Raw genomic sequence first — 19,312 nt, forward strand, 5'->3', positions numbered from 1 at the left:
TTTGGAGCTCAAAAATATAAAGTCTGACACTGTTTCCAGTGTTTCCCCATCAATTTGCCATGAAGTGATGGGACCAGATGCCATGATCTTAGTTTTCTGAATGTTGAGCTTTAAGCCAACTTTTTCACTCTCCTCTTTCACTTTCATCAAGAGGCTTTTTAGTTCTTCTTTGCTTTCTGCCATAAGGGTGGTGTCATCTGCATGTCTGAGGTTATTGATATTTCTCCCGGAAATCTTGATTCCAGCTTGTGCTTCATCCAGCCCAGCATTTATCATGATGTACTCTGCATATAAATTAAATAAGCAGGGTGCCAATATACAGCCCTGATGTTCTCCTTTTCCTATTTGGAACCAGTCTACTGTTCCATGTCCAGTTCTAACTGATGCTTCCTGACCTCTGATTTCTCAAGAGGCAGATAGGTGGTCTGGTATTCCCATTTCTTTGAGAATTTTCCAGTTTGTGGTGATCCACATAGTCAAAGGCTTTGGCATAGTCAATAAAGGAGAAATAGATGTTTTTCTGGAACTCTCTTGCTTTTTCGATGATCCAGCAGATGTTGGCAATTTGATCTCTGGTTCCTCTGCCTTTTCTAAAACCAGCTTGAATATTTGGAAGTTCACGGTTCACATACTGTTGAAGCCTGGCTTGGAGAATTTTGAGCATTACTTTACTTTTTTTTTTTTTTTTTGCTGCAAAAAGCTTTATTGTTTCCATTTGGTCCAAGGCTTGACAGAGGGCTCCAGGGTGTTAAAAAGCTGCCTAGTGGCTGCAGAGAGGGGGTTCAGGCAGCCCTGATGTGAGGTGGGTTCTTCAATGGCCACTGGTCTCCAGAAGCTCCTGGTCATGCTTGAGGGTGAGCCTTTCCAAGAGATACTCGCCCAACCCAGCCTGGGGACCAGCCAGCCTGTGGAGGTTGGTCAGGTGGTCACCCATCTTCTTGATGGGTTTCACTTCCTCATCTAGGAAGTGGTTCTCCAGGAAGTCACAGATGTGGGGGTCTCCATGGGCAGAAGCCAGGCCATGCAGATCCAACAGGGCTTGATTCAGGTTCTTCTCTAGGAGAAGAGCAGCTTCCATAGCGTTCTGGGTTTAACCCCACTCATCTTGAGATGGCTTCTGCACGTCCAGGAAGAGGGCACGGCCGCCACGCTGGTTTTGCAGTTTCAAGAGACACTCCGCACCCTCGCGCTTCTCCTTGGCCAGTTGGTGAAAAAAAGTGACCCAAACCCTCCAGGGCCACATCTTCACGGTCGAAATAGAAGCCCAGAGAGAGGTAGGTGTCGGAGGCCCGTAGTTGCATGTTAACCAGGCGGTTGACGGCGGCCTCCACCTTGGTAGAATAATTCTGACGAATCTGGGAGCTCATGATTGGTCGATAATAATAAGGAGTTAAAAAATGGTGGCTGGTCCCTGTGATCGCGGACAGCTCAGTGGCTGACTCCGGAGGTTGCGACTGGAAAATAGGTTGGAGGGTGGTTGGAGGCTGGAGCAAGGGGCGTCCCTGGGTCTGTTCCGTTCAAGCACTGTTGAAGCAAGACACAGATCCGTGCGGCCGCTGAGTGCACTTCCTGAGCATTACTTTATTAGCGTGTGAATGAGTACAATTGTGTGATAATTTGAGTATTCTTTGGCATTGCCTTTCTTTGGGACTGGAATGAAAACTGACCTTTTCCAGTCCTGTGGCCACTGCTGAGTTTTCCAAAATTGCTGGCATATTGAGTGCAGCACTTTCACAGCATCATCTTTTAGGATTTGAAATAGCTCAACTGGAATTCCATCACCTCCACTAGCTTTGTTCGTAGTGATGCTTCCTAAGGCCCATTTGACTTCACATTCCAGGATGTCTGGCTCTAGGTGAGCGATCATATCATCATGGTTATCTGGGTGGTGAAGATCTTTTTGTATAGTTCTTCTGTGTATTCTTGAAGGAGAATATCCCACGTAGGGTAGGAGATACCCCAGACCCAACGGCAAAGGAGAAGCCCCAGCAAGATGGTAGGAGAGCCGAATTCATGTTCAGAATCAAACCCCATTCCCACCAGAGACGCTCAGAGGGCTCAAACAAATCTTGTGTGCACCAGGACCCAGGGACCCCACACAGACTGAGACAGAACTCTGCAGCCACACAGAGTCCCTTTTGTCTCCCACAATCCCCCTGCTGTCCTGTGTGAGCGTCACCCTCCTCACCTCCCCACTGCAGCACGTATGTAGCTCTATATTCAGCTAGCTGGCTGAGGAGAGGGCAGCTTCTTGAAGTCCTGAACACAGGGTTTCCCAAGTTTGGCATCCTCTCATCCTGTGCCCATTCTGCCCACCATTTCTGGGCGACCTCTATCTTCGGCTTGCTCTTCCTTCCTGATCAAGTGCATCTCTCATGAGTTAAAACCTATCTTTCCCTGGGGAGTGTCCATGACACCATGCATCCACGTGCTCAGGTGGAGCTGAGCCTTCTTTCCATGGTGGCCATCTCTAGCGCCCCTATTTCTAGGGAAAACCTGAAGCCTCCGAACCAGACCCTGGGTCTCCTGGGTCCCTCTCACGTCTGCGCCCTAGTCTGACACCCCTCTCTGGGTGCAGTCTCCATTCTATACATCCTCATGCCTTGATGAGCCAAAACCCAGCCATGACCTCACAGCAGATATCACAGACATCCCCATGGCCCTGCCTGAGTCTGTATTCCTGGAGTGGCATTCCATCCGTGGGGCTGGCTTGTTCCCTCACTTCTTCCTTCATTCCCTGCAAAGCCTACTGGATCCTGGGTGCCTGAGTCCTGACCCTCCCCAGCTTTCTCCCACACCCACCCCAGGGTCTGGGACCCCAAGGTTTTCAGGAAGGGCAGCCCTCTTCTCTCACTCAGCTGTGAGGTCTCTCTCTAGGCAGTATTCTGCGGTCTGAGCCTCGCTGCCCTGCGCTCTGTCCTGCACAGACGGCTCCGAGCGGAGACTGTGGGGGCTGCTGCTGTCTCTCTGGGACCCCTGTGCTGACCGAGGTGTTTGGCTTCCTGATGGACCTGCATGGGCTGGACGCACAGACGGGAGGATGGGGGAAGCTGGCGCTTGGACTGAGAGGTGGCATGCAGGCCAGGGTCAGCAGTGTCTGCTCTTGAAGGCACCCAGTGGGCAGGGTGAGGACTTCAGGGTGGAGAGGATGGGCCAGCTCTGCCCACTCCAGGCTGAGTTCAGATGTCCAGGATGGGCTGGTGAGGGTCAGCAGGTGAGGTAGGCTGTGTCTAACCGGCATGCCTTCTGCCACTCTCCATCTGAGCTTTTGCAGATAACCTCCCACTTCCCTGGTGGCTAAGGTGGTAAAGAATCCACCAGCAATGCAGGAGACCTGGGTTCAATTCCTGGGTTGGGAAGATCCCCCAGAGAAGGGAATGGCAACCCACTCCAGTATTCTTGCCTGGAGACCCATGGACAGAGGAGCCTGGTGAGCTAGAGTCCGTGGGATCACAAAGAGTCAGACATGACTGAACAACTAATGGTTCCTTTCACTTCCCACTTATAAATCAGAGGGCAAAACTCCCCGGACCTCAGTTCTCTTTCAGAATACTGTCACCTCCACCACCTCCCCAACTTAGTTCAGCCAATTTCTGTCCCCTCTCACCCACTGAGACATCCCTGTCTTGGCCCCAGTGACCACTCTGCCTATATTGGCATATGTGGCTGGCTCCGACTGCTCATGGCTCAGGTTGGCCATCCGTTTCCACCGTGTGGTACCTCTCACAGTAACCCTGGCACCCCACTCCAGTATTCTTGCCTGGAACATCCCATGGACGGAGGAGCCTGGTAGGCTACAGTCCATAGGGTTGCAAAGAGTCGGACACGACTGAGCGACTCCACTTTCTTTTGCTTTGTCTTTGGTTGTGTTGGGTCTTTGTTGTTCTGAGCGGGCTTCCTCTAGCTGCAGTGAGTGGGGGCTACTGTCTAGTTACAGTGCATGGGTGCCCACTGCGGTGGCTTCTCTCGCTGCGGAGCATGGGCTCCAGGGTGAGCAGGCTTCCTTAGTTGCGGCTCGTGAGCTCTAGAGCGCTGGCTCAGCAGTTGTGGTGCAATGGCCTATCTGCTCCGCAGCCTATCTGCTCCTGGGATCCTCCTGGACCAGGGACTGAACTGGTGTCGCCTGCCCTGCAAGGTGGATTTTTAACCATTGGACCACCAGGGATTTTTTAAGCAGGAACGAGCTGTCACTCCAGGTGAGGCTGCCCTGCTCTTAAGTCTTCAGGGAAAGAGTGGATTGAGGTCTCATAAAAACACGCAATGAATAGGTGGGTGAATAGCACGGATGGTGAGGCATGGAATACACTGGGTCAAGCGAAATGTGCATGACCCAGGGTATGACGTTCTTTGTTCAAGCCCTGCATCTCTTTGGATGTTTGAACATTTCCTGATGGAGCATTAGGTAGGGTTTGCCCTTAGTGGCTCTGGTCTTGGAGCCTTTCTGAAGGGGGCTGGCTCCTGAGGTTCGTGAGGTTCTCTCCTTCTCTTCCGTTGCTGGCAGCCAGGCTCAAACTGGAGAAGGGATGAAGAGGGTCTGTCAGAAGGAAAATCCACTCAATTGATTTCTGAGTGGATTTCTTTTTACTGGCTGAATGTACTTGGAGACTCAGAACCAGTGGAAAAACAAAGGGCCACTTAATTCAGACAGAAAAATAAAAAGCGGACTCTCTCTGTGTCCTCACCAGTCCCACGGTGCTTGTCCCCCTGCCAGATGCTGGGGCTCACTGTGGGCGGGGGCTGAGCTGCCCGTCCCCAGCGCCCACAGCCTGTCCCCACCTGGGCGCTCCCCACCTCTCCCCATCCTGCCAGGGGAAAGCAGAGTGGGGCTCCCGAGGTCACGGCTTCTCCCCAGGCTTGTCCCAAGCTTGCGGTGCTGAGTTAGCACCCCGCGCCTGACTTCTCCGGGCCCTCTTCACATTCAAGACCCATATTACCACTCCCCAAGCAAGGCCAGAGTGCTGGCAGCCAGCTCCCAGCCCAAAGGCCATGCCCCTGTTCTGGCCTCCACCAATCCCAGCTGGATCCCTCTTCCACCCACCCTAGACCTGATGGCCCCTTAAGTTCCTTGAATTATTTCCAGAAAGATTCCTCTGTCCCAGAGCTGGGCAACCAAGAGAATCCTGGTGATGCAGACCCTGCCCACGTAGGGCAGAAAGTTGGGGGCTCCTGTCAGACATGGAAGGAGTCTGTGTCTGGGAGAAAGGGGGCAGAGAAGGGTCACAGGGGCCCAACTGATGCCACTGAATTTTGGGTGAGCCTTCAAGGATAAATTGGTTCATAAAAATTTATATTGAATATCCAACGTGTATTCACTAACCTTACTGTGGTAATCACGTTGCAATATATACATCATTATTACGTGGACATACATCAGATAATTGCATTGTACACCTTAACCTTACACAATGTTATATGTCAACTATCTCTCCATAAAGCTGGAAGAAAACTCCCAACTGGACACGTGCTATCTTCTCAACGCTCCCAAGACTCAAAATTCTAATCTGAGGAGGAGGTAGGTACCCTCAGTCCGTTAATACTTGGAAGGTGAAGATTTGTAACTCCTTCCTCCCCTAATCTTCTGGGAGGAGGTAGAAGGTGCATTGACCTGGGGCCGGGGGCTGGACAGGTTGGCGGGGAGCAGCATCCACCAGGACTCTGGGCCCCAGACCCCAGGAACAACCATGCACTGTCCCGTTGAAGGGTCTCTCCAGGAACTAGAGACTAGTGGGAGAGGGACGCTGTACGCTGAACAGTGCTGCTACTGCAGGGCGCTGCCACCTCGGTGCTCCCCGAGCTCTCAGAGCACATGGAATGCAGTAACAGCAAATGCAGCCGGGACTCCTGCGTCAGATCCTGGGCTAGAGAAGGGCGTCCATGGAGGGACTGCCGAAGTCAGCCTGTGCTTGGCTGTGCACTAGCAAGGTCTCCATCCCGATAAACAAACCGGCTATGTGAGATGCGAGCACGTGGCGAAGCAGCTTTGGCCTGTAGAAACTCTCGGCTCTATAGTCAAGCCATCATCCCAGAGCCAGGTGGAGAAGAAAGAAACAGTTACAAGCAAACAAGCAGACTGACATCAGGTTACAACAACAGGGAACAAGCTTGTGATTCGGGACCATGAGTTTCTTTACTGAGCCTACTTGGCGGGCTGAGGGCTCAACGACATGGTGTAATCTCTGCACCGACTGCCGCCATCTTCTGAGATGAAAGTGTCTGCTTTCCCCTGGTGATAGCATCTCAGAAAACCACAAAGGCTGTTGCAGTTTGTCACCTCCGTTCATAACTGAAGGTGAGTTTGACTGCACTTAGTGGTGGGTACAAATAAAGATGTTATTTTCTTGTCCCAGCAGACTGGCACCCAGAGGGAGATAGCTCAGGAGCGTCTGGGAAGGGACATGTGGTTTGAGCTTCTCAGGTGGTGTTAGTGGTAAAGACCCTGTTTGCAAACACAGGAGACATAAGAGACATGGGTTCGAGCCCTGGGTCAGGAAGATCCCCTGGAGGGGGGCATGGCAACCCACTCCAGTATTCTTGCGTGAAGAATCCCCTGGACAGAGGAGCCTGGTGGGCTATGGTCCATAGGGTCACAAAGAGTTGGACATGAATGAATCCACTTAGCACACACACATGTGGTTTGAGGGGATGGGACAGAGAGCGGCTGTGCACACCTCGAAGGAGGTGGTTGCTCTCCTGCTCTCCTACCCAGCAAGTCCAGATGCTCACAAGGCCTCAAGAGTGCCCACCTTCCTGCCTGGGACTGTGAGCACAGGCAGAGTACACTATGACTGCAAGTCACGCAGTGGAAAGCAGACACAAACCAGGGCCACCAATCCAGGTTCATCTAACCACAAGCCTGCTTTCAAAGCAGAGCCTTCACCTGGTAGCAGAAGTCAGGGACATCAACAGCGTCTGAAGCTGTTGCTGGCTCTGAGATGAAGGTGCTGCAATCCGAGACCAGAAAGTCGCCTCGAGGAGCTAAGAACCACCCTGGCAGACAGTTGCGAGAACATGGAGACCGCACGGACCAGAATTTGACAGCTGGGTGAGGTCGGGAGAAAATTTGTTGCCAGAATGGCCAACACTCTGATTTTGGCCTCTAGACACTATGAGTAGAAAACCCAGGCAAACCACCAAGATCTCTGACCTGCAGAGCTGTGAACTAATGCACAAGTGCTGTGTGTAAGCCGTAACTCTGGTCGTCTGTTTCTCAGCAAAGATTAAATATTCCCCATCTGTCTCCTCTGCTCACGCTGGCTCTTTTCTCTTGCCCTCAAAGCTGTGCAGGCCTGGAGGAACAGAACCTCACAGGGAGGTGGCCCCTCCAGATTCAAGCCACTGCCGCCTTCAAGGGCTGGTCACCACAACCTTTAGACAGCTCTTCCCTTCCTCTGCCTCTGTCCCCAACACCATCCCTCCTCAGAGACCCACTACCACTCTGCTGGAGGCTGATTACTTCTTCTTTTCAAGCCCCTGGAATCTTTTCTTCCTCCATAAGCCAAGCTGCTTATCTGGCCCACCTGCCCCACCAGCATCGCCTGTGTGGTCCTGCGCCTGGCCCTGCCTACTATATGAGTCTCTCCAACCTATGCAACCTGGTTAGTGGAACCCCAGGGAATCTCCTGGACCAAGAAGCTGGGGGTAGAGAAAGACACCTGACCAACATCAATGAGTTAATTTGGCAGGATAGGGTTTTGGCACGTTGGTTTCCCCTTTCCAGTATGCTATTAAGCTCTTCAGTTCAGTTCAGTTCAGTTCGGTCGCTCAGTCGTGTCTGACTCTTTGCGACCCCATAAATCGCAGCACGCCAGGCCTCCCTGTCCATCACCAGCTCCCGGATTTCACTCAGACTCACGTTCATCGAGTCCGTGATGCCATCCAGCCATCTCATCCTGGGTCGTCCCCTTCTCCTCCTGCCCCCAATCCCTCCCAGCATCAGGGTCTTTTCCAATGAGTCAACTCTTCGCATGAGGTGGCCAAAGTACTGGAGTTTCAGCTTTAGCATCATTCCTTCCAAAAGAAATCCCAGGGCTGATCTCTTTCAGAATGGACTGGTTGGATCTCCTTGCAGTCCAAGGGATCCTCAAGAGTCTTCTCCAACACCACAGTTCAAATGCATCAATTCTTCAGCACTCACCCTTCTTCACAGTCCAACTCTCACATCCAAACATGACCACAGGAAAAACCATAGCCTTGACTAGATGGACCTTAGTCGGCAAAGTAATGTCTCTGCTTTTGAATATACTATCTAGGTTGGTCATAACTTTTCTTCCAAGGAGTGTCTTTTAATTTCACGGCTGCAATCACCATCTGGAGTGATTTTGGAGCCCCCAGAAATAAAGTCTGACACTGTTTCTACTGTTTCCCCATCTATTTCCCATGGAGTGATGGGACCGGATGCCATGATCTTCGTTTTCTGAGTGTTGAGCCTTAAGCCAACTTTTTCACTCTCCTCTTTCACTTTCATCAAGAGGCTCTTTAGTTCTTCTTTGCTTTCTGCCATAAGGGTGGTGTCATCTGCATATCTGAGGTTATTGATATTTCTCCCTGCAATCTTGATTCCAGCTTGTGTTTCTTCCAGTCCAGCGTTTCTCATGATGTACTCTGCATAGAAGTTAAATAAGCAGGGTGACGATATACAGCTTTGACGTACTTCTTTTCCTATTTCGAACCAGTCTGTTGTTCCATGTCCAGTTCTAACTGTTGTTTCCTGACCTGCATACAGATTTCTCAAGAGGCAGGTCAAATGGTCTGGTATTCCCATCTCTTGAAGAATTTTCCGTAGTTTATTGTGATCCACACAGTCAAAGGCTTTGGCATAGTCAATAAAGCAGAAGTAGATGTTTTTCTGGAACTCTCTTGCTTTTTCCATGATCCAGCAGATGTTGGCAATTTGATCTCTGGTTCCTCTGCCTTTTCTAAAACCAGCTTGAACATCAGGGAGTTCACGGTTCATGTATTGCTGAAGCCTGGCTTGGAGAATTTTGAGCATTACTTTACTAGCATGTGAGATGAGTGCAATTGTGTGGTAGTTTGAGCATTCTTTGGCATTGCCTTTCTTTGGGATTGGAATGAAAACTGACCTTTTCCAGTCCTGTGGCCACTCCTGGGTTTTCCAAATTTGCTCTTAAAACATGTTAAATACCAGTACATGCAAGACAATATTTATGAACAGTTATCTTGGTGAGCGTGGTGGCTGGGTGGCTGAAACAGCGACCGTTTGTTTCTCACCATCGTCAGGTGAGAGTGTGGATGTGATGGGGTTCTGGCGAGGGGCTCCGGGTTCACAGATGGCCAGCTCCTTGCTGTGCCCTCATACAGCAGACAGAGAACTCTGATGTCTTGTCTTCTTCTTTTAAGGAAACTATTTTCCATCATGGGGACTCCACCTTCATGACCTCATCTAACCCCAGTTACCTCTCAGAGGCCCCACCTCCTAATACCATCACACTGAGGGCTTGGGGGATCAACGTATAAATCTGGGGGAACATGGACACGCAGTTTATGACAGAGAGTAAGGTAAATGTCATATTTATGAACAGACCCCACACAGAAGCCACTAATCCCAGAGACAAAGAACACTGTGGAGCTCCTGCATTTGATATGACACTGTTTCTAGCATGAAATGGTCACTGAGGGGCAACGCGCGTGGTGGCTCCCATCTGCCCCCTGGCTGGTCCACTCTGCCTGTTGCTGGGGCGTTTGCACCTTGGTTTCCCAGCCAACACACTAGGCAGCTGGAGGCAGAGCTGGGCACTCTTAGGGTGGCCCTGGGCTGGCAGCACGTGTTCCACGGAACCTGTCAGGAGTGCAAGCTCCCCAGCAGTGCTGCCCCAGACCTGCCGAATCAGAGCCTCGGGGCCAGTGCCCTGCTTTGACAGGCCCTTCAGGGGCTTCTCTCTCTTGCTCACGTTTGAAAACCACTGATTCTGGGATCACTGAAGGTGAGCCTAACTTTGAGTCCCGGGATTCTGAGTCCAGGGAGCCTCCTGAGGCTTAAAGTCCAAACCCTTTGGTCTGGCAGTCAAGGTTTCCTTTGATTTTTGCTTCTAAACCCCAAGGCTTCCAGCAACTTCTAGTGCTGCTCTCTGAGGACGTGAGTTCCATTATAGTGGCAGCGGAGAGCATGCTCAGCCAGGCTCAGGAGTGGGGCCAGGAAGTGTGTCCCCGCCCTCCAGAGCCCCATCTGTCTCCATGGGGCTGGCCACTTGCTTCTCTCCAGCCTAGTATCGCAGAGCCTGCCATAAGTGAGATCACCAGGAGCCAGACCCCAACTCTCATCTGGGAGTAGTGAGAATCCTAAAAAGAGCCAGGTGGTGACAGAAGAAGGAAGCAACAACGGTGAACATTCCTGAAGTGGTGTGGTGGGAAAGATGATGTTGAGGCAGGGCACTGACTGCCCATTTCCAAACCCAGTTCAGTCCAGTTCAGTCACTCAGTCGTGTCCGACTCTTTGCGACCCCATGGACTGCAGCACACAAGGCCTCCCTGTCCATCACCAACTCTCGGAATTTACTCAAACTCATGTCCATTGAGTTGGTGATGCCATCCAACCATCTCATCCTCTGTTGTCCCCTTCTGTTCCTGCCTTCAATCTTTCCCAGCATCAGGGTCTTTTCAAATGAGTCAGCTCTTCACATCAGGTGGCCAAAGTATTGGAGTTTCAGCTTCAGCATCAGTCCTTCCAATGAATATTCAGGACTGATTTCCTTTAGGATGGACTGGTTGGATCTCCTTGATATTCAAGCAACTCTCAAGAGTCTTCTCCAACACCACAGTTCAAAAGCATCAATTCTTTGGCACTCAGCTTTCTTTATAGTCCAACTCTCACATCCATACATGACCACTGGAAAAACCATAGCATTGACTAGACGGACCTTTGTTGGCAAAGTAGTGTTTCTGCTTTTTAATATCCTGTCTAAGTTGGTCATAGCTTTTCTTCCAAGGAGTAAGCATCTTTTAATTTCATGGCTGCAGTCACCATCTGCAGTGATTTTGGAGCCCAGAAAAATAAAGTCTGCCACTGTTTTCACTGTTTCCCCATCTATTTCCCATGAAGTGATGAGACTGGATGCCATGATCTTCGTTTTCTGAATGTTGAGCTTTAAGCCAACTCTCCTCTTTCACTTTCATCAAGAGGCTCTTTAGGTTTTCTTCACTTTCTGCCATAAGGGTGGTGTCATCTGCATATCTGAGGTTATTGACACTTCTCCTGGCAATCTTGATTCCAGTTTGTGCTTCCTCCAGCCCAGAGTTTCTCATGATGTACTCTGCATAGAAGTTATATAAGCAGGGTGACAATATACAGCCTTGATGTACTCCTTTTCCTATTTGGAACCAGTCTGTTGTTCCATGTCCAGTTCTCATTGTTGCTTCCTGGCCTGCATACAGATTTCTCAAGAGGCAGGTCAGGTGGTCTGGTATTCCCAACTCTCTCAGAATCTTCCAAACCCAGAGGAGGCAAACTCAGGGTCTTGCTGAGAGGGGCTCTCAGGAGGGGTCACAAGCATGGACGAGGTCTCATTAATCTCCCAGGAACCCACTCTGAGTTCTTACCTGGGTGTCTGGGGCTTCAGGTTAATTTTTCAGTCTCCCCCTCATTTACCCTCTGGCCCGTGTATCTAGGTCATTATGAGGTCCTGACCTTGTCTCTCGCGATCTCTTCCTCCTCACGGCCATTGCCAGTGCAAGACGTTCTAGCCAATGATGGCTTCAGGTGTCAACGGCCCTGCCCCACAGGACAAAACCTGTGTCCTGTGGCCCCAGGGAAAGCCAGACAGGAGGGGGTGCGCTGCCCTCCTCCTGGGAACCGGCAGGGCATGGGGGCCCTGCTAGTCTGCACTCACCGCGCGCATTTCCTTCACCCGGCGCCTGGCCACCATGATTCACCCATGAGGAATCTGTTCCATTTCCCTTCTTACTGCCAACCCTGAAGTGCCTGCATCCCCACTGTCAGCCACCCCCTGGCTGGGAGCTGGAATCTTAAATGCCCATCTGCTGTCCCAAAGGCCCCTCAAAATCAGACTGTCCCAAACTGAATGCATCCCCTCCCCGCAGATACGGGGAGGATCCCTCTCTGAGGCCTGAGCCTCTACCCTCGGTTTCCGTTTGGGAGAGATTCTCCTTGCAGGGCTGCCCATACAGCAGAAAGGGGCAACGGTCAGGCAAGAAGATTACAGCGCACCCACACCGCAAGCCCGAGGAGCTGCTAGCACCACCGCTGAGAAGGTCCCACAAACGCAAAACATTTAGTGGAAGATGGTAAGCCTTAAAAAACAGAACATAGTCTTCTCTGCACACTGCTATTATGATCATGAAAAACGTGTAAGCGAAATGAGAAGAACCTAAAGTGAGGAAATGCCTTTTTTAAGTTGGTAAGATGAAGAGCTTGTTTGTTTTCCAGGGTTTTGTGAATGCTACTATCTGGTTAATTTTTAGTAATAATTTGTTTGCGGGTGAGGGCATCATTTTCAACCCAGAGCACACACTTGTGCAGTTTGCAAAGTGGCCCCTAGACTCCAGTTCCAGCCTATGGCTGGGGCCAGGTGAGCCACGCCTGCCGCCGAAAAGCACTAATGGTTTTTCTCCCTCTGCCCCTGTTCGCTCCTGTTGAGGACTGCACAGTTGCACTGTTGAAAGGCCAGGCGCGTTGCCAGGCAGTCTTACTCAAGATAGAGGAGAGGCACTGGCTGTGACTTGTAGGGGAAGGAGGCCACTCAGGACCCCGTCTGGGCCAGCTTTGCTCCCCTGGGCTGATGGCCTTCACTCAAGCGGAGTTTACTGTAAAAGTGCGGTGAGACCCGAGGACAGAAGCCACGTCTCATGGACAGAGGCTGAGGGCAAAGGCAGGACCTGGAGCAGACCCCCTCTGCCCGCTGTCCCTGCCTGGGTCCTTTGGCGGTGGACCCTCAATCAGGGCGCCTAAACGCTTGTGCACCTGACAGCTCAGAATGCAGTCACAGGCTCTCAGGTCTCTAGAGTTCTGGTTCGATTTCTTTTTGCACGATCAGCAAACACAGGGTACCTGTGCAGTGTGGGCACAGCTCTGCCCTTGCCATGGCTGTGTGCTGAGAGCTGGGGCCTCACAGCAGTTCTCAAAGAGAGAAGGGCTCTTTGGGGAGGAGGGCTTGGCTGGGTCTAGGGGAAAGGATGTGATCACCACCTCTTGTTATTCACTGAATGAACTGTTCTTGCCCTTCTTTCCTGGGCCTCAGTTTCTCCATCTGTCCAAGGAGGTGGTGGGCCACATTCTATCAGAGGCTTCTGGAGGGGAAGTGAGTCATAGGCACGGCAGGTTCATTCATTCCTTCGGGGTGGGTGGGGCACATTCTATCCACACAGCACCCAGGGTCACCTCTCCAGGAAGCGCTCTGGGCTCTCAGCGCTCCTAGCCGCCCTCTCTGTACCCCGCTGAAGCTTGCCACTCCTCCTGCCCAGCCTCCCACATGTGGGCCACAAGGGGCCACCCCCCAGAGAGCACGGCCACACTTCCTCTTGTCCTTCAAGGGCACAGATCTCTGCTCATTCCTCATCTGGGGGCCCCTGTTGCCCACTCTGCCTGTAGGGCCGCTGCGGAGGAGGACCGTGGTTGGTCCCAAGGACTTTCCTCGTAACTCATGAGAGTTCCAGAGTGGTTGTCCCATTTTAAACTGCTGTCTTCTAAGGTTAGGGCCTCTCTATGACTGGACCAGGTGCCTATCCTCAGCCTGGAGGCCTTGAATATGGGTTGGTTGCCTTGTGGGTTGATGGCTACCCAGCTTGATGGGTAGGCTCTGTCCTTTCTAGATGGAGCTGTTCAGGAGGCTCAGAGGACCCAGACTCCCCCGAGGGTGCTCATTTGCCCCAAGGCATTCCAGATTTTGCCTTTTCTCCCTACCCACTATGACATCTCCCAGAGGGACCCACGTGCCTTCTGGCTCTCTCTCTCCTGGAAGACCCCTCCCCAGCAGCTGGAGCACTTTCGGCAATGGGAGGGCCCATAAGGAGGGGCGTCCCGAGACCTGGATCCCTGGTGTCGGGGGCCACCTCTTCCCAGCTCCTGGGCTGCGTGGCCCTGCCTGCAGCCCTCCCAGCACCCTCTCCTGCCCCACCGGGCCGAGCTGGGATTACTGACACATACTTTGCGCAAGTCCCAGCAGGCGGGCAGAGGCTCCCGTGCCCGCGGCCATGCATTTGCCCGCTTCCCTGGGCGGCAGCGGCACGTTTCGTTGGGGAAGGAATGTGGAAGCACCAAAGTGTGAGACACCTCCAGGGTGTCACCTGGAGAGACTGGGAGGGAGACCGAGGCAGAGCTGGCCTGGTACATGGCGGGGGACGCAGCCCCAGAGCCAGGGGTTCAGTCGAGGGGGTTGTGAAAACAGTCAGCTGTGTTTTCATGTCCCCAAGCACAGGCTACCCAATGCAGCTTCTGTTTTTCATAGGAAACATTCCACCCATTTATTCCCTCATTCACTTGTTCAACAAAGTCTTATCTAACAGCCACGGGGGGTGAAGGGCCAAGGTTGGGGGCAAGAGTAACACATACCCCGTAGGATCTCACAGCCCGGTGATATAGGTGCCGCTCTTATGACAGTTCCACAAAGGGGTGGCGGGGGTGGGGGGCAGGTTTCACAGGGATCAGGCAGCCCGGCCGGAGTCAGAGCCTTATTCTCCACCTCTTCATGTTACCCTACAGCATCCAGCCCAGTCTGGCAGGGAGTGAGGAGTCAGATCTGGGATCAGCTGAGCAAGGCTGCAGGGAGGGGGATGGGATGCGGGGGCACTGGGAGGGGAGGGCATGCTGCCGGGGTGTGGGGGGGCAAATCATGCCAGGCTGGGCTCACTGATCACTGTGTAACTGAACTATCCCCCACTGTGCCTAGTGGAGTTTAGGGAACTTACCAGGAGGACTGCAGTGCTGAGCGGGGAGGGGGAGGAGCTGGGTCTTGTAAACCTTGGATTCTCAGCCACTGCAGTGTCTGTGGGAAGCCCCCACCCCGACCCCCCAACCAAGGCAGGCTGTTCCTTCCTCAGCCTCTTCTTCTGCCCCTTCGTGGATGGGCAGCTCACTACCACCACTCTCAGACTCAGGAAGCCTTTCCTATACTGAACCAAAATCTGCCTTCTGGCTACCTATAGCCTGTGCTCCCAGGGTTTGCTGGAGCCACACAGAAGTCCAGGACTCCTTGCCCAACAGCTTCTCACACACCAAACTGCAGTGGGGTGTTCCCCCAACACTTCTCAACAACAGGAGGCTCCAGTCCTTCAATTGCACTTGAAAGGGGTAAATACAAACTCTAAGACTTGGCTCAAAAATGCAAACGACAAGTGTGGGGTGATGGAGCCTCAAGGGGAGTGATCCTTGACCTGGGCATGGCAGAAGCTGCCCGTTGTTGGGGCTTCAGCTTCCCAAACTAGCTACAGAACTTGGGTTTGGGGTTTTAAAAATTCCTAATCCATTATTATAAATTACATTAAAAGTCTGCTAAAATAATACATAACACATTTTTTAAACTGCCACGATTCTTCCTGAACACCTATTTTCAACTTCTGTTATTTCTTCATGAACAATCATGCATGGATGGGCTCTGGTCTATAGTTTGGATATACCGATACTTTCAGGGACAGGAGGTATACCCAAACCCTGCCTTCCCCGTCCTGTCCTGCACGATGGTGGCAGAGCCCCTCTGGAACAAGGCAACTTCCGTCCTTCCAGGCTGGAGATTTGTAAGTAAGACCCACCGTGAAAAGTGTGATTTTATAGCCTCTCCAGACTGTATTCCTCCTTGATTGTATTTACTCACCCTCTTCGCTGTCACAAAGAATTCTAGGAGATTTGTGCAAATAAAACAGAATCATTTAAAAAGATGACAAGAAGCCCAGTGAAATGCAGGGTTAGCTAGCGTGGGAGAAGCTGCCCCATCTGAGTCCCAGACAGAGTCCCAAGTGTGTAGGTGGCCAAGTCATATCAAGTTGGATGTGAGAGGTGGGTAATGCTTTTGCATTCTGGAAGGAGTGAGTTCCATGGTGGGCTTTCAAGGGGTCAAGACGATGCATATTCAACTTGGTGATATAAACCAAGATTTCTGGTCATACATATTTTACCTATGGTCATTTCTAACATTGCTCTTCAATAAAAGGATGCCCATTGGCGGTTCTGTGGAGGAACATCGTTCCCAGTACCCTGAGATCTTACAACATCAAGGGTGTTGAACTGGCATCTGGATTTCTCTAGTTTCATAGGCTAGCTGGTACCATCACCAGCCTCAGGGCTGCAGGGAGAGGCAGAGAGAGAGAGAGGGACAGACAGAGACCAGAAAAGAGAGAAACAGAGGCAAACACAGAGATTCAGCGGGACAAATATAGACAGAGAGAGAGAGATGAGGACAGACAGACACACAGAGAGACAGAGAGAGACAGAGAGGTAGAGAGGCGCGCGCACACACAGAGGAACAAACAGGGTGAGGTGAGAAGGAAGAATCAGGAGGAGGGACAGGGCTGCCCTGGGGAGGGGCCCGCAGCGGGGCAGGCTCACAGAGGAACAGCAGCTCAGGGAGTCTGGCTTGCTTGGGCCTTTCCCAGTTGAGAAGCCTCCGAGCCTTGCTCAGCCCTCCCAAGTCCCGTGTCGTCTGACACAAGCAACCTCCTCCTCTGTGTGACTGCTCATCTCTCCCTTCCCCTCCTCCTCACTCTCGCCCACACACCTTTTGAGTCTGCGGGTCCCACATAGCGCCTTTAGAGCTCTCTTTCATCCTCCCTGAATTCCACACGCACTTGTGCCCCACAAACATCAGGGTCCACGGGGGAAGCCTGTGTTCCGCCTGGGACCGAGAAGACCCCTGTGTGTGGAGAACCAGTTAGAGCCAACACCAGGGAAGGTTGTACAGAGAGAAAGTTCTAGAGTGCGTGGAGGGGTGACAGCCAAGCTGGCATTCCTTGGGGTCTGGATACATGCTCAGAACAGGGTGTCTGCATACAAACAGGTGTGGGGTGCGGTGGGCTAGGGAGGAGGGTGGAGAAGCAGCGAGTCGGGAGACGCGAGAACACTGCACTGGAGTCCGTCTCAGGCTGCTGAGCTGGCTCAGGGGTGGGAGAAGACTGGACGCGGCCTCACGGGGAATTTCCGGGGTCAGCTGGGCTGACATCCACTCCAGGTACCACTCAGTGCTGGGGAGCTCTAGGTACAGCAGAGACTGGTGGGGTGCTGGATGGCAGGAAAGGGGAACCGGCAGGACAAGAAGGGCCAGGCTCTCTGTGCAGGTAGACACTGCTGCTGGAGCTCCAGGAGGTTACAGGGGAGGGTGCAAGGGAGGTGAGAAGAGAGGCAGAAGGCGGTGGGTGGGATGGGGCATTGCCGTCTGGTGCAGGAGATGAAGGGGCCTGGCTTTGTGGGGAGGGGGCAGGGGAGAAAACAGGCTGACCTCCAGGGTCAGCCCCAGGGGAGGGGAGGGGAGGGGATCACAAGATGCCATCAGCCCAGACATGTGAAGTGGGCGGCAGGTGCCTGTAGCACAGCATCAGCTGTGTGCGGAGTATAGGTCAGGGTTTCTGTGTGTTCCCCTTGACCATGATGCCAAGGTTTCTGTGTGTTCCCCTTGACCATGATGCCGGTTCTGTATTCACACAGATCTTTCTGATCAATTCTAATTAAACAAGAATTCAGTCTGGATCAGGGGAGTGAGGGGGAAGGGGCTGGCGCCTCCTCGTAGGTCTGCAGTACATGGCCCCGTGGGATGCTGCTGGCTGGCCTCTGGGATCAGGTGCCCAGGCCTGGGTTCTGTCACCTCCCAGGTCCCTTCTCCAGACCCCTCTGTCACATGAGGAGACCAGAACACACGTTCTTGGAGATCTCTGCAACTTTCAACATTCTGGCCTTAGGGCTGTCTCTCTGTGTCTCTGCTGGGACCTGTCTTTGGACCTTGAACATCTAGGGTGAAGGACACTTCCGAGATGGTCCTCGGGAGGCGGTTGGCTCTTTAAATCCCCACGGGATGCAGCGCCACCTCTTCCTCCCCTTCCACCCTCCCACCAAGACTACACCAACTTCAAAGCCTAATTACTCCCAATTTGGGCTGTTTCCTTGTTTCTCCAGGTGAGGAAGTCCCTGTCACTTTCACTTTCATATGCAAGAGTTGGGGGTGGGGTGGGGAGAAGTGATGAGAGCGGTGACTTCATTTTGGGGAGGGAAGGTGAAACGGAATACCAACTAGGGAGGCTGAGTGTGAAGGTGAGAAGTTATAAAGAGAGGGTCCTCCCCACTCCAATGCCTCACTGAGGGGTGGGCAAGCAGGAGAGAGGGTGGGCAAGAAAAAAGAAGGAGCCACCTGTGGGAAACTCCATTAGGTTGGATATGAAGATAGAGAGCCTTCCTGCCGCTGTTAAACGCCATTTCTTTCTTTGTGAGCCCTCCTTTTCATTATGCTCATGGGCACCGTGGAGAGACCACATCCTTGCTGTGTCCAGATGGCCTGGGGGCAGAGGGGAGGAAGAGAGAAAAGCGCTGGTCCTCAATGAGCCCTGAGGTTGTGGCCCCCAAAGATGCTTCTCAAGAAACAAGAGAACCACCGAGTGCGAGAATCCTATGGAGAGCAAAGTGGGGCGGGGGGCGGTTCCATGGCACGCTCTTCCCTTTGGGGTTAGACTTGCGCTAGACTCTTGATTGGGTGGGCCATTGGAAGGGAGGGGTGGCGACAGGACGCGCCTCCCCACTCACCTGGAGAATGCCGGAAGCACCAAGCAAGCCCCAGGATCTTTCAGATGGAACACATCTGGCCCGGGCGGAAGGGGTGGCTTAGGTGTGTTGAGGGGAGCAAGGCCAGGGACGTTCAGGGCCGAGAGGACAAACATTCAACGGCGTTGGGTGGCCAGAGGCTGGTGACAGGGCCCTTCTTTCTGGAAGAAGCGCGGGGGCGAAGGCGCTTCCTCTAGCGCCCAGGAATGCAGAGGCGGCGGGTTCTAATTAGAGGCCCCCGCGGCAGCAGGCGGCCGAGGGCTCTCTCCGACGCGCTTCCCTGGTTCCCCCGGAGTCAGTGTCCCCGCGTTGGTAGGCACGCCCGCCGCAGCCAGGAGCTGCAGGTGCCGCGCGGGTGCGGGGCGCGCCGGGGTCTCCGCAACACGTCCCAGCCGCCCCCCCACCTCTCCCAACCACGTCTCCCAAGCCCTCGTACCCGCCGGTGCCTCCTTCTTGAGCCCCGCCCCGTCCCGCCAGGCTGCGCCTGGACCCGCGCCCCACACCTAGGGCGCCCCCGCTCCTGAACAATCTCGAAGAGAAAAATTATTATCGGATTAGATGTACTTCGGCTCACTCAGTCTCCCCCCCGCCCCAACTTCCCCTCGG

The 19,312-nt window shown here is 52.9% G+C and overlaps 1 protein-coding gene and 1 pseudogene across 1 annotated transcript in view; both read right to left on the minus strand.

Moving 5' to 3' along the window:
- The window catches only part of WNT3A (Wnt family member 3A), a 74,374-nt gene that overhangs the window by 53,872 nt on the left and 1,190 nt on the right, over positions 1-19,312 (minus strand). The gene's annotated exons all lie outside the window — the stretch shown is intronic.
- On the minus strand, positions 273-1,371 carry LOC106990652 (ferritin light chain-like; annotated as a pseudogene).

The sequence above is a fragment of the Ovis aries genome, chromosome 5 (assembly GCF_016772045.2).
Source record: "Ovis aries strain OAR_USU_Benz2616 breed Rambouillet chromosome 5, ARS-UI_Ramb_v3.0, whole genome shotgun sequence".
NCBI lineage: Eukaryota > Metazoa > Chordata > Mammalia > Artiodactyla > Bovidae > Ovis > Ovis aries.